The 12,108-nt window shown below is 45.1% G+C and overlaps 1 long non-coding RNA gene across 1 annotated transcript; it reads left to right on the top strand.

Moving 5' to 3' along the window:
* Positions 1-7,184: 7,184 nt before the first annotated feature.
* On the top strand, positions 7,185-11,545 carry LOC140710262 (uncharacterized). The gene is made up of 2 exons (XR_012091220.1): positions 7,185-7,389; positions 9,584-11,545. It is a non-coding gene; the product is annotated as an uncharacterized lncRNA (long non-coding RNA).
* The last annotated feature ends 563 nt before the right edge of the window (positions 11,546-12,108 follow it).

Raw genomic sequence — 12,108 nt, 5'->3', positions numbered from 1 at the left:
TTATGGGTGAACAGTTAAAAAAACTTCAGTACATCTGTACCGTGAAATAGAACTCAGCCAAAAACAAACAAAAAAGGAATCAACTATTGACATATGCAACAACTTTGATGAATCTCCAGAGAATCATGTTGAGTAAAAATACCAATCCCAAAAGTTTGCATACTATATGATTCCATTTATATAAATTCTTGAAATGAAAAAATTGTAGAAATGGAAAACACATTAGCAGGTATTAAGGAGGGGGTGGAGGTGGATATGACTATAAAAGACAAAGTAAGGGATCCTTGTAGTGATGGAAATGTTTTGTATCTTGATTATGGAAATGTTAATAACCTGGTTTTAATACTGTACTATCATTTAATAAGATGTTATAAGTGATCTTCTTGTATTATTTCTTATAACTACGTGCAAATCTACAACTGTCTCAAAAGTTAATTTTTTAGAAGCCTACCTGAATTAGTCAAGATGCTAACTTGCAATCTAACTCAAATTTGCTTTATTAAGCTGAGCCATATAAAAGTGCCAATATTTGACTGCTTTCGACTTACAAAAATCGTGGTTTCATATGGTTCAACCTAAAAAATACAATAAACAGTAATGCATTAGCACACATAACTGGGAAATTAATCTGTAGAACCAGCTTCAGGCACAGTGGGAGCCAATAGAGAAATGGTATCCTGAGGGCTCTGTCACTGTCTCCATTTCTTGGCTCTGCTTTCCTCTGTGAACTTGCTTTATTCTCAGACAGGATCATTTCACCTCTTTGGAAAGATGCTGCCAATGACCTCAGCCCTGCATTGTTGTGGCTTATGAACATCAAAGAAAAAGTGACCATCTTTATCATAGCATCCATGGGGCCAATCTCAGGGAAGACGCTAATTGGCTTTGCTTGCGTCACAAGTTGATCCATCAACCAATTATTGTGGCCACGTTGATGAATAATTCTGATTGGCTGTCTCCATAGGGAGGGTGAGACACCATAATTAACTGCTGTCAGGCCCAATCGGATGCTAAGCAGAGAAAAAACAGATTGCTTGTTTTTCACAGGAACGGATAAGGAAAGGACAACGGGTAGCTTGTTTTTTATTTTACTTTTCCATTAAAATTTTTCCTTAAGAGCATGCATCACATTTTATCACTTTTTTTTTTTCTTTCTTTTCTTTTTTTTTTTTTTTGAGACTGAGTCTCTCTGTCGCCCAGGCTGGAGTGCAGTGGCTGCATCTCAGCTCACTGCAAGCTCCGCCTCCCGGGTTCATGCCATTCTCCTGCCTCAGCCTCCCGAGTAGCTGGGACTACAGGCGCCCGCCACCTTGCCCGGCTAGTTTTTTGTATTTTTTAGTAGAGACGGGGTTTCACCGTGTTAGCCAGGATGGTCTCAATCTCCTGACCTCGTGATCCGCCCGTCTCGGCCTCTCAAAATGCTGGGATTACAGTTTATCACTTTTTAAGAGAAAATTGTGTGTGTGTATATATATACATATATATATACACACACTCATTATCATTTAGGAAAGATAAAAGTCCAGCATGAGTTGAAGTCTGCCAAAAATTCAAAGAATACTCAAAAAGAGCTCTTTTATAAAGTTATATTAGTAACTTAGAGATAGAAGAAGATATAGGTTTGCTACCTGGAGCCAAGCATATAATGCTTATGGTGAATACAGAAAAAGGAGAACAGAAATGCAGACAATGTTTTACGTCTATGGTTTCCACCAAAGAGAATTGTCTTTTAATTTTCTTTTTTTTTTTTTTTTCTGAGACAGAGTCTTGCTTTGTCACCAGGCTGGAGTGCAGTGGCGCAATCTCGGCTCACTACAACCTCTGACTCCCTAGTTCAGGGGATCCTCCTGCCTCAGCCTCCCAAGTAGCTGGGATTACAGGCACGCATCACCATGCCCAGCTAATTTTTGTATTTTTAGTAGAGACGGGGTTTCACCATGTTGGCCAGGTTGGTCTTGAACTCCTGATCTCGTGATTCACCCACCTCGGCCTCCCAAAGTGCTGGCGTTATAGGCGTAAGCCACCGCGCCTGGCCAATTGTCTTTTAATTTTAAAGGGTGGGACCTTGCTTAGCCAGAAAAGCAGACTGAAATGGAGGCCCTGATTGTAAGCAATTGCTCTCCACTCATGTCCCCTGATCACTTATGCATGGAGTCCTAATTAGGGAAAAAGATTTAGACTGTCAGGACCAGGGGAAAGCAAAAAGAAAAAGCAGATAAGCTATAAGTCTGCCTTTCTTAGTGGTCCAGGACATATAGCCTTCCCGTGCAAATAACTCACCATCTTTCTGTGCCTGACTTACCACCAGACCCTCAGCTGATAGAAAAATGCAAGTTAGCTCACTGCAACCTTGGCATTATCAATATTGCGTGTAGCCCCCACCAGAACACAGCACAGGCACCATCCTATAAAATCCCAGCAAACTTTTGTCTCCTTGCAGTCAGCTCCTCTCTTGCTAATTTGTCTGTTGCTTTTTTGCAATGTGTTTTTCTACTTGCTTTAATAAATCTGCCTTTCTTTCCTGTGACTGTCTTGGTATATTCCTTTTACCACCCACACCACTGGCCCCAGTTAGTCACTGCCTACAATACTATGTATGAGCTTCACAACTTTTTTCCAAGTCCATCTAGTATTGGACTTGGAAAAAAAGACTATGAATCTTTTTTTTTTTTTTTAGACAGAGTCTCACTCTGTCACCTAGGCTAGAAACGCAGTGGCATGATCTCAGCTCACTGTACCCTCTGCTTCCTGGGTGCAAGCAATTCTGGTGCATCAGCCTCCCAAGTAGCTGAGATTACAGGCACCTGCCACCATGCCCAGCTAATTTTTGTGTTTTTAGTAGAGATGGGGTTTTGCCATGTTGCCCAGGCTGATCTCGAACTCCTGGCCTCAAGTGATCCGCCTATGTTAGCCTCCCAAAGTGCTGGGATTATAGGTGTGAGCCACCATGCCCAGCCTGACATTTTATAGTTTTATGAAAGACTCTTCTACCAGCGGTCAAAAGGGAGAAAATAAACCCTAGTCCTGTCATATATTTTGTTTTTTAATTTTTTTAAATGGAGGTATAACAGATCTACCATAAAGTGTATAAGCCCCTGTGTACAGCTGCATGAATTTTTACACTGGAAAACTCAGGGCTAGGAGCCAGGATCCCTGGTTCTGCCACAGCTCTGCTGTTAAATCTCTGTGTGATTCTGAGTAGGGCAACTCTTTCCTTCTGAATTTCAGTTTCCCTAACTGTAAAGTGACAGCATTAAACAACATCATTATTTTACAAAGTGTGCTATGTGTATGCAAGTCAATTCTAAGTGTATTTGGAAGGGTTTTTATTTTGATAGAGATGTATTCTTTTATTTTTTAAACCTTCATATCGAGTTACAATTTGCATAGGATAAAGTATACAAATCTTAACTGAAGGGTTCAGTGAATTGTTACTGTAACCGCCTGATGGGTTCTTCCTTCCAGCTGCACAAACAAAATCAGTTCCTAAAGACCATGGCACTGCAGTAAACAAAGAGTTTAATTGATGCGGGGCCAGCCACGCCATGCGGGAGACAGAGTTATTACTCAAATCGATCTCTCTGAAGGCTCAGAGGTTAGGGGTTTTTCAAAGGTAGTTTGGTGGACAGGGGTCTAGGGCATGGGGAATGCTGATTGGTTGGGTCAGAGATAAAATTACAGGGAGCCAAAGCTGTCCTCTTGGGCCGAGTTGCTTCTGCGTGGGGCCACAGGAGCAGTTGGCGAGTCCAGGTGGAGCATGGTGTTAGACTTGGGAAAAACTTGAAAAAGCTGTTCTTGGGTTGTACAACAGTGACGTTATCCACAGGAGTCACTGGAGAACTTGCATATCTTGTGACTTCCAGAATAATGACTGGCAATCATTTATGTCTACACCTTAGCTGAATTCAGGCTTCTCTATCCTCCTAGCCTGGTGGTCTCTCATTAGCTTTGCAAAGGTGGTTGAGTTTTGGGGATGGGCGATTATCCTTTAAACTATAAACTAAATGTCTCCCGAAGTTAGCTTGGCCTAAGCCTAGGAATAATTAAGGGCAGCTTGAAGGCCAAAGGCAAGATGAAGTTTAGCTAGATCAGATCTCCCCTACTGCCATAAGTTTCTTACTAATTTTTGCAAGGATGGCTTCATTACCTATGCATAAACTTGTGTAACTATAGATGTAAATCATTCCCAGTTCCCCCAGAAAGCTCTTTGTGCCCTAGTTACCTTCACTATGAAGGTAACTAGAATTCTGAGTTTTTTCAACATAGATTGGTTTTGCCTGTTCTTGAACTTCCTGTAATTAAATCGTACAGTAACTACTCTTCATCTGTGCCTGGCTTTTCTGGGTCATCATTATGTTTGTGAAAATTATCCATATTGTTCTATGTAGCAGTAGTTCATTCATTTGCATTGCTAAATAGTATTCCATTGTATGAATATACCACAATTTAGTTATCCATTCTATTGCAGCTGGACATTTGCGTTGTTTCCAGTCTTTGGCTATTGTGAACAAAGCTACTACTATTGTAAATGTCTTTTGGTGGACATGTGCACTCATCTCTCGGGTGTACACCTAGGAGTAGAATTGCTGAGAAATAGGGTACTCAGGGTTATCACCATACACAATCTTGTATGAATCTTATATGACTATATACAGGTGTATTTTAGGGGAGGGGGATAAAGATGATCTTAAACTTTTTCAGATTCTTACAGAGATTTTCTAATTTAAAAAGGTTGTTAGGCCAGGAATGGTGGCCCACACCTGTAATCTCAGCATTTTGGGAGGCTGAGACAGGTGGATCACTTGAGGTCAGGAGTTCAAGATCAGCCTGGCCAACGTGGTGAAACCCCGTTTCTACTAAAAATACAGAAATTAGCTGGGCGTGGTAGCAGGTGCCTGTAATCCCAGCTAATTGGGAGGCTGAGGCAGGAAACTCTCTTGAACCCGGGAGGCAGAGTTTGCAGTCAGTTGATATTATACCACTGCACTTTAGCCTGGGCAACAAAGCGAGACTGTCTCAAAAAAATATAACATAACAAAACATAATATAACATAAGGTGGTTTTTAGTTTCCTGGTAAACAAAATCCTGGAGCAGGGGGCATTATTTTTATTTTTATTTACTTATTTATTTTCAAGTCAAGGTTTCACTTGTCACCCAGGCTGGAGTACAGTGATGCTATCATGGCTCACTGCAGCCTTGACCTCTTGGGCTCAAGCAATCCTCCCACCTTAGCCTCCCAAGTGGCTGGGACTCCAAGCTTGTGCCATCATGCCCAGCTAATTATATATTACCTTTTTTTTTGTTTTTGTAGAGACGGGGTCTCACTACGTTGCCCGGGCTGCTCTGAACTCCCGGGCTAAAGCAATTAGAGGGAGGGTTTTAGAATGCACACATTTATGAAAAGAACTTAGATGAGGTGAGTGCACATGCTTAGAAAATTGTGGAAACTGCAAAGCTGTGTCTAGGTATAGAGGTGGGTTGGGGAAGAGGGTACAGGAGCAGGGAATATCAGGATCCAAAAAGATACTGTAAGGTTGAAATGAAGGCTGAATCTAAGTTTCCCACTTACACAAATATGAGTGGGACAGCTAAAAGTAACTGAGGATAACTTAGTGAATAGCACAAGTGTAATGTGACTGACAAGAACAAACAAACAAGCTAATTTGACCTCAGGCTGAATTAGAGGAACTTAGGACCTAAGAACTCATTTTCTCTAGAATAAGGGTAGTGGTGATTCACCAACTCTGCACCAGTAGCCTACAGCTGGGTGCTCTGTTCCATGTTAGGGACACGTGCTCCAAGGAACACAGACCAGAATGCATTTAGAGGACAGTGGTCAGTGTGGTGAAGGCCTTGAACCCTGCCACATGAGGAACAGCTGTAGGAAATGGGACATTGTCCTAAGAAAGAAAAATCTTGGTGGTGATAGCAGTCTTTGGCTATCTGAGGTGATGTCATGTGGAAGAGGAATGAGTTGCCCAGAGAGATTTCTTGCTGTCACTGATAGTGTTCACACATTTTTTTTTTTTTTGGATGGGCACTTGCTGAAGCTATTTCAGAGGGAAAGTAAATATCAGATGAAAAGTTTGATGAATGACTCTGAGTTCCCTTTTAACTCTGAGATCCTGTGAATCTGGCTGTGTGACCGTGACTTGGTCACTGAACTTGGAACCTTAGTTCTTCATCTGTAAAATAATAGAGTAGACTAAGGATTTAGCGCTGAACACAATCTACTGTGTTGCTGCCCAGAGAAGCTAGGTAGTGTTACATATTCCCAATCTTCAGCTGTGACTCCTGCAGTTAGGGTGCTTTGGTCGTAAGCAACAGAAACTAACCGTTTAAAGAAAAAAAAAAAGTTTGTTGGAAAGAAGTGGGAAATTCATATAATCTATGAAATGACTGAAGAACAAGACTTGAAGAAGGCCGAAACTAGAGCGTCCTCCCCTGGTATGCCATGGGGGTGCATTGGCTGTGATGGATTTTTTCCCTTATTCTTAGGTCACTATTCAACATTCAAAGTCCAGATGACAGAGTCAGTCCCTTGGACCTAACTTGGCCTCAAGACTGCTCCTTGGCAAGAAGATCAGGACACCTTGACTGTCAGCCCAAGGTCATTCCCCAAGATGAAATCAAAAGCTATTACTAGAACAAGACCAAATAACATGTCCCCTACAATCTCCACCCTTTTCTCTCTCATTTATGATAGCACATCAGACTCAAGAGAGTGAGCAGCATTATGATGGAAATAATCTTCAATCTATTTCAACTTACCTTTAAAAGCGAAAAATGCACTCATCTGGATGCTCACATTTTTACCAGTAGTAGCCCACGTGACATGTCATAACTGGGTGCTGAAATGCTGACAAGTCTGAGAACACGACTCCCCTAGGAGACAGACACGCTGATGGGCTTGTGCATTCACAAACAGATATCGGATGCCTACTATGTGTCAAGGCCTGTGCTAGACACCGAGACTCATTAAGTCAGTGCAAAAAATGGAAAGGTTAAATGTTTGCCCCCGGGTAAACGCAAAGGGCAAGTGCATTGCATCAGGGTTAAACAGGGTGGGGTTGGCCAAGGAGGGATTCCTTTCAGGCCCGGGCCTCGCAGCCCAAACGTGCCCCGCCCTAGCCCCACCCCCGAGTGACTCCCACACTCCAGCCGTCCAATCCCGTCGCCACCCTGTCCAGTCTCCACCACCGGAGGCTCCAGTCCGGGTCCAGGCCGCCTGGGGCGTTTGCAGTCCTCTGTGGGAGATGGCGCCTCCCAGAATGAGAACATTTCTGTCCCGGGCCAGCAGGTGTTACCTGAGTAAGACTGAGATTCTCTCAACAGGCGACAAGGCTTGTTGTGCCCGAGACAGGCACAGCTCAGATTCCCTCCGCGTGGTAATTAACCCAGGGAAAAATGTAACCAATCCCCGAGACTCGGGCCTCCAGCCAGCCGCCCGCTTGCTCCGTCCTTCCCCACGCGAGGGCCAAGCCTGGAAGGATTGCGGGGGGCGGGGGGCAGTGAGGGCGGCGGGTGGAGGTGGGAGGGTTTGAGATGGATCCCGGCTGGGAGGACGTCCCAGGCCCCCTGCCGGGCGGCGGGCTAGAAGCTTGAGGCGAAGGTCATGGAAAGCCCGCCGGCACCCACCGCGGGGGTGCACTGGTCGCTGTGTCCCGGGCGCCGCGGCGATTTACCGCGCCTGGAGGTCACCGCTCCACATCCCAGGGCGGGGCAGGAGGCTGGGTGCTGCTGATCCCAGAAGACATAGCAGCACGGAGACACTAATCCGCTGTTTTTACACATAAACACTTCACACGAGAGAGATTACGTACCTCACATTGCAGTCACAGAGGGATCTGTGGGTGTTAGAGGCTTTCAGCTCCTGCTCTCGGGTGCATTGTGGGACAGAGCTTAGCAGGGAGGGATCAGAGGCCGCGGCAGCCTCGCGGGTTCTAATCTGCCACCTGCCGCTCGCCCTAGATCATGGGGTCTCCCTGGACCTCAGTTTTCTCATCTGCGCAGTGGGTTAAGCTAAAACCTGTGCATCTCTCTGCCTTTTAAGGATAAAACTGAGACTCCGAAGAGTGTTTGGAAAAAAACACGTCAGGAGTGTGCAAGGGTTTGTTTGAACTGTGGATCTCATATCCCTGTCTGGCCTGCACATTTGCTCACCAACGAATGCCAATTTCATTGTTTGTTTGTTTGTTTGTTTTTGTTTTTGTTTTTTTAATGGTGGTAATTGACTGGAAGGAAACCAACCTAATTGCTTGGCTGGATGCGTGTAGAGAGGCAGGGGATGACCAGGTGGAAGAGGGCTGCTGCTTTGCAGAGATTCTCTCGGGGAAAGAAGGAATGGGACTAAGGCCTGGAGTGTGATTTTTTTTTTTAATTTTAAAAATTTTTTTGTAAAGATTCCTGTGATCAGAACCACTCTTAAGTCTGCTGAGTAGAGTAGTAGACCGGAAATCATTTTGAACCAAACCTCTCATTTAACAAATAAGGAAAGCGAGGCCCAGATAGGAGAAAGTGACTTACCCAAGGGCACACAGCTGTTGGCCAGAGGCAGCTCTGGGATTACTTTGAGGCTGATTGAAACTATTTTCCCTGACCTGGACTTTAGTCTCATCCCCCCCAGGCTCCACTCCATGTGAAACCAGGTTTTAGGATTTGGGCCTTTCCCCCAAAGAATTCATGGAGTTGTTTACTGCTTCCAAAGCATTTTGAATTCCTCTGGTTAAAGGTACTCTCTGTCACTATGTCTCTCAAACGAGGCAAGGCAGGAGGTATCAGGGGTTAAGGAGTGAGTACTCACTGGTGTGGAATTTAGCAGAGGTGAGATTTTCATGGGCACTGTGTACTTTATCAGTTTACAACTTGCTGTTAATAGAGGCCATTAATCACAGCCAACTGCAGCTGGCTTAGCCTGGGACAGGGACTGTCCAGCCATGATTAGGAGGGGCAGGCGCAGGCAGGAGTGACCAGGGAAGGACCTCCTACAGTTACCCTTGAGGCCCAAAAATCAGTCCTAGGAAGAAGACAGTGGAATAAGTGCTCCCAACATGAAGACACTGGCACATATAAGTGGTGTCTCACTGTCTCCGGCTGAGTCCTTCCAAATGACCCAAACTGAGTAAAATGCCTCACACAGTGTCTGGCACACATTAGGTGCTTAATGAATACTCTGGAATTTGAAAGGCCTTGCCCCAAACATCAAGATATCATTTTATTCCCACGTTACAAGCATGGAAACAAAGGAATAGAAAGGTTAGATTATTTTATCCAAGTTATAGAGCAAGGAAGTGGCAGAGCTGGGATTCAAACTCAGACCCTCTGGCTCCAGAGTACATCCTCTGAGCCACCCAGCAGGGATGGGCCTGGGAAGAACTTACTAACAGTCTAGTTGTCAGCCTCGGACTCCATCCACCCAAAATATCCTCCCTCCCTCCAGCTGGGTGTGTGCAGCTCTTGCTGGAGAAGGGGTGACCAAGATGACCTCTGGAGGCCCTTGCAGATTTACAATCCTCCAATCCCCCCCTGGAGAATTCCTCCCTCTCAGACTTCACTTGCTTCTCTTTCTGTATTGTCCAACAGGCCGGTCTGGGCCTCCTGACTGAGTTCAGCTGTCGCTGTGGGACAGAAGAGGAGTGTGCAAACCCTGCAGGATTAGGGTTGCTGATGAGGCAGCCATCAGAAGACATCACTTGACAGGGCCTCTCTATTTCATGAGTCATGAGGGCTGAGCTTGGAGCCCTCTTCCTGCTCCTCCAGAAGCCCTGGCCTCCCCGTGACCCAGCCCTTCTTGTTTCCACCTGATGCTTCTCTCACAGCTGCCATGATTTCATCATCTTTTGTTATAAACTTCCACGTCATCCCTCCATCATCTGGTCTCAGCTCACACAGAGGGCTAGGAGGTAAAAAAGTCCACTTCCTGCTTCTCAGCTGGATGACCCCTCCTCCATGCCCAACTGAGAGCTCTTCTTACAAATCTCCATAGAAGGGGGTTCTTCATGTTTCTTGTCAATGTTTTTCAGTGTTGACAACTTATAAGTCTGGGGCATTTGGTGAAATGGAATTTCTGGGGGAAGGCTTTCAGGGATTTGTTGGGGGCATATATAAGGATTTAAAGTATTCAGATAATCTAGCTCAGGGGTCTGCAAACTTTTCCTGTAAAGGCCTAGATAGTGAATATTTCAGGCAGGTTATACAAGTTCTGTGGCAACGACTCAGTTCTGCTGTTAGAACACAAAAGCGGCCACAGGTGATAGGTAAATAAATGAATGCGACTTTTTCCAATAAAACTTTATTTACAAAACTAGACTGTAGACCAGGTTAGGCTTGTGAGCCATATAGTTTGCTGGTCTCTGATAGAAGTGGTTTAAGGTTGAGGCCTGGGTGGGCACCCCAGGAGGCAGCAGTGGGCAATTTCTGTGTAATGCCGTTGGCTGGACCTGCACAAGCATGGGACACTTCCCTCACCCCTCCCACCAGAGGTCATCGGTGGACAGAGGCCACTGGGGAGCACTAATCAAGGGTCAAGATTGCTCTTCTGTAATGGAGCTGTGGGGTGCTGTGTCAAAAGGGAGGAGGAGACCCATCGGTCATTTTTTTTTTTTTTTACACGGAGTCTAACGCTGCCACCCAGGCTGGAGTGCAGTGGAGTGATCTCGGTTCACTGCAACCTCCACCTCCTGGGTTCAAGCGATTCTCCTGCCTCAGCCTTCCAAGTAGCTGGATTACGGGCATTTGCCACCATGCCTGGCTAATTTTTGTATTTTTAGTAGAAATGGGGTTTTGCCATGTTGGCCAGGCTGGTCTCGAACCTGTGACTTCAGGTGATCTGCCAGCGTTGGCCTCCCAAAATGCTGGGATTACAGGCTTGAGCCACTGCACGTGGCCCCCACAGGTCTTCTGACCACTGTATTCAGTCTTGACCTGCCCAGACAGCCTTCTCCCTAAGGAAGGAGACCCACACAAATCTCAATGACGAATGCATTTATCTTCTCCGGCTGGAGCAGCAGCAGCTTACTAGGCCTTTTGGATGTACTTCGGAAGAAATCCGGAAGCAGAACCTCATTAGATTGTGTGTGGCTGGTGAGGTGATTTTTACTCAGGACAGGGTGCCCAACAGCTCTGGGAGGTCTTTGGTGAGGAGGGGCCTCGAGGAATTACCTCAGATGTAATGGACTTATTTCATTTCCTCTGGGGCATCCCTCTTTCTTCCACCTCTAAGCCTCTGCATATGCTGTTTCCTCTGCTGCTTCTTCCATCTTCTCCACTTAGCTAAGTCCTTCTCATACTGTCAGCTCCTCCAGGAAGCCTCCTCAGATTGCTCTCCTCCCTCAGTTCGGTTGATCTTCCTGTATGTGCTCCCATTGAGCTCTGATTCATAGTCTCCCACTAAAGCTTTTGTTATGCTTCTCTGTGATCACTTGTTTCACCTGTATCTTCCGCTAGAATGTAAGTTAGACTGAAAACTCTGTGAGGACAAGGACCCCAGCATCTTGCACAATATCTGGTCTACATAAGTAGCTCAATAAATATGTATTAAATGAATTAATGAATTTCACTCACGTCAGTGGGCAGAACTTTCCTTTAACTATTGTGAAAATGAATGCGTCCATCACATTCTCTGTAAACCTTACAAGAAGTTTGAGAGAGCTACGATCCTTTCCTGTGGTTATAGAACCAACCTTTCCCTTTCAGCTTCTGTCCCTATTAGTATGTGTGCCACATGTTCCAAGAATTGTTTGAACAGAGGCAGACACCTTGTTTCAGTGGGCCTTCATTTGGAGAGGAAAGTGATGGGAGGAATATTTTCCTGGACTCCTCCTGGAAGGGGAACTTCCTGTCTCCCTTTATTCTTAAGCACCATATTATTTCTCTGTGACGTAGTTCCCCTTCATAAGTATGAAGGTATACCCAGAGCTCTAGGAGGCCAAGGGAGGAGGATCACTTGAGTCCAGGAGTTCGAGGTTGCAGTAAGCGATGATGAGTGTGCCACAGCACTCCAGCCTGGGTGACAAAATGAGACCTTGTCTCTAAAAATAAATAAATATATCTATACATACATACATACATACAAAATAAGTACAAAGGTACAGTGTTTTGTGTGCGTG

Source organism: Chlorocebus sabaeus, chromosome 25 (genome assembly GCF_047675955.1).
Source record: "Chlorocebus sabaeus isolate Y175 chromosome 25, mChlSab1.0.hap1, whole genome shotgun sequence".
NCBI classification, from domain to species: Eukaryota; Metazoa; Chordata; class Mammalia; order Primates; family Cercopithecidae; genus Chlorocebus; species Chlorocebus sabaeus.
This window is presented reverse-complemented; position numbering and strand designations above follow the sequence as displayed.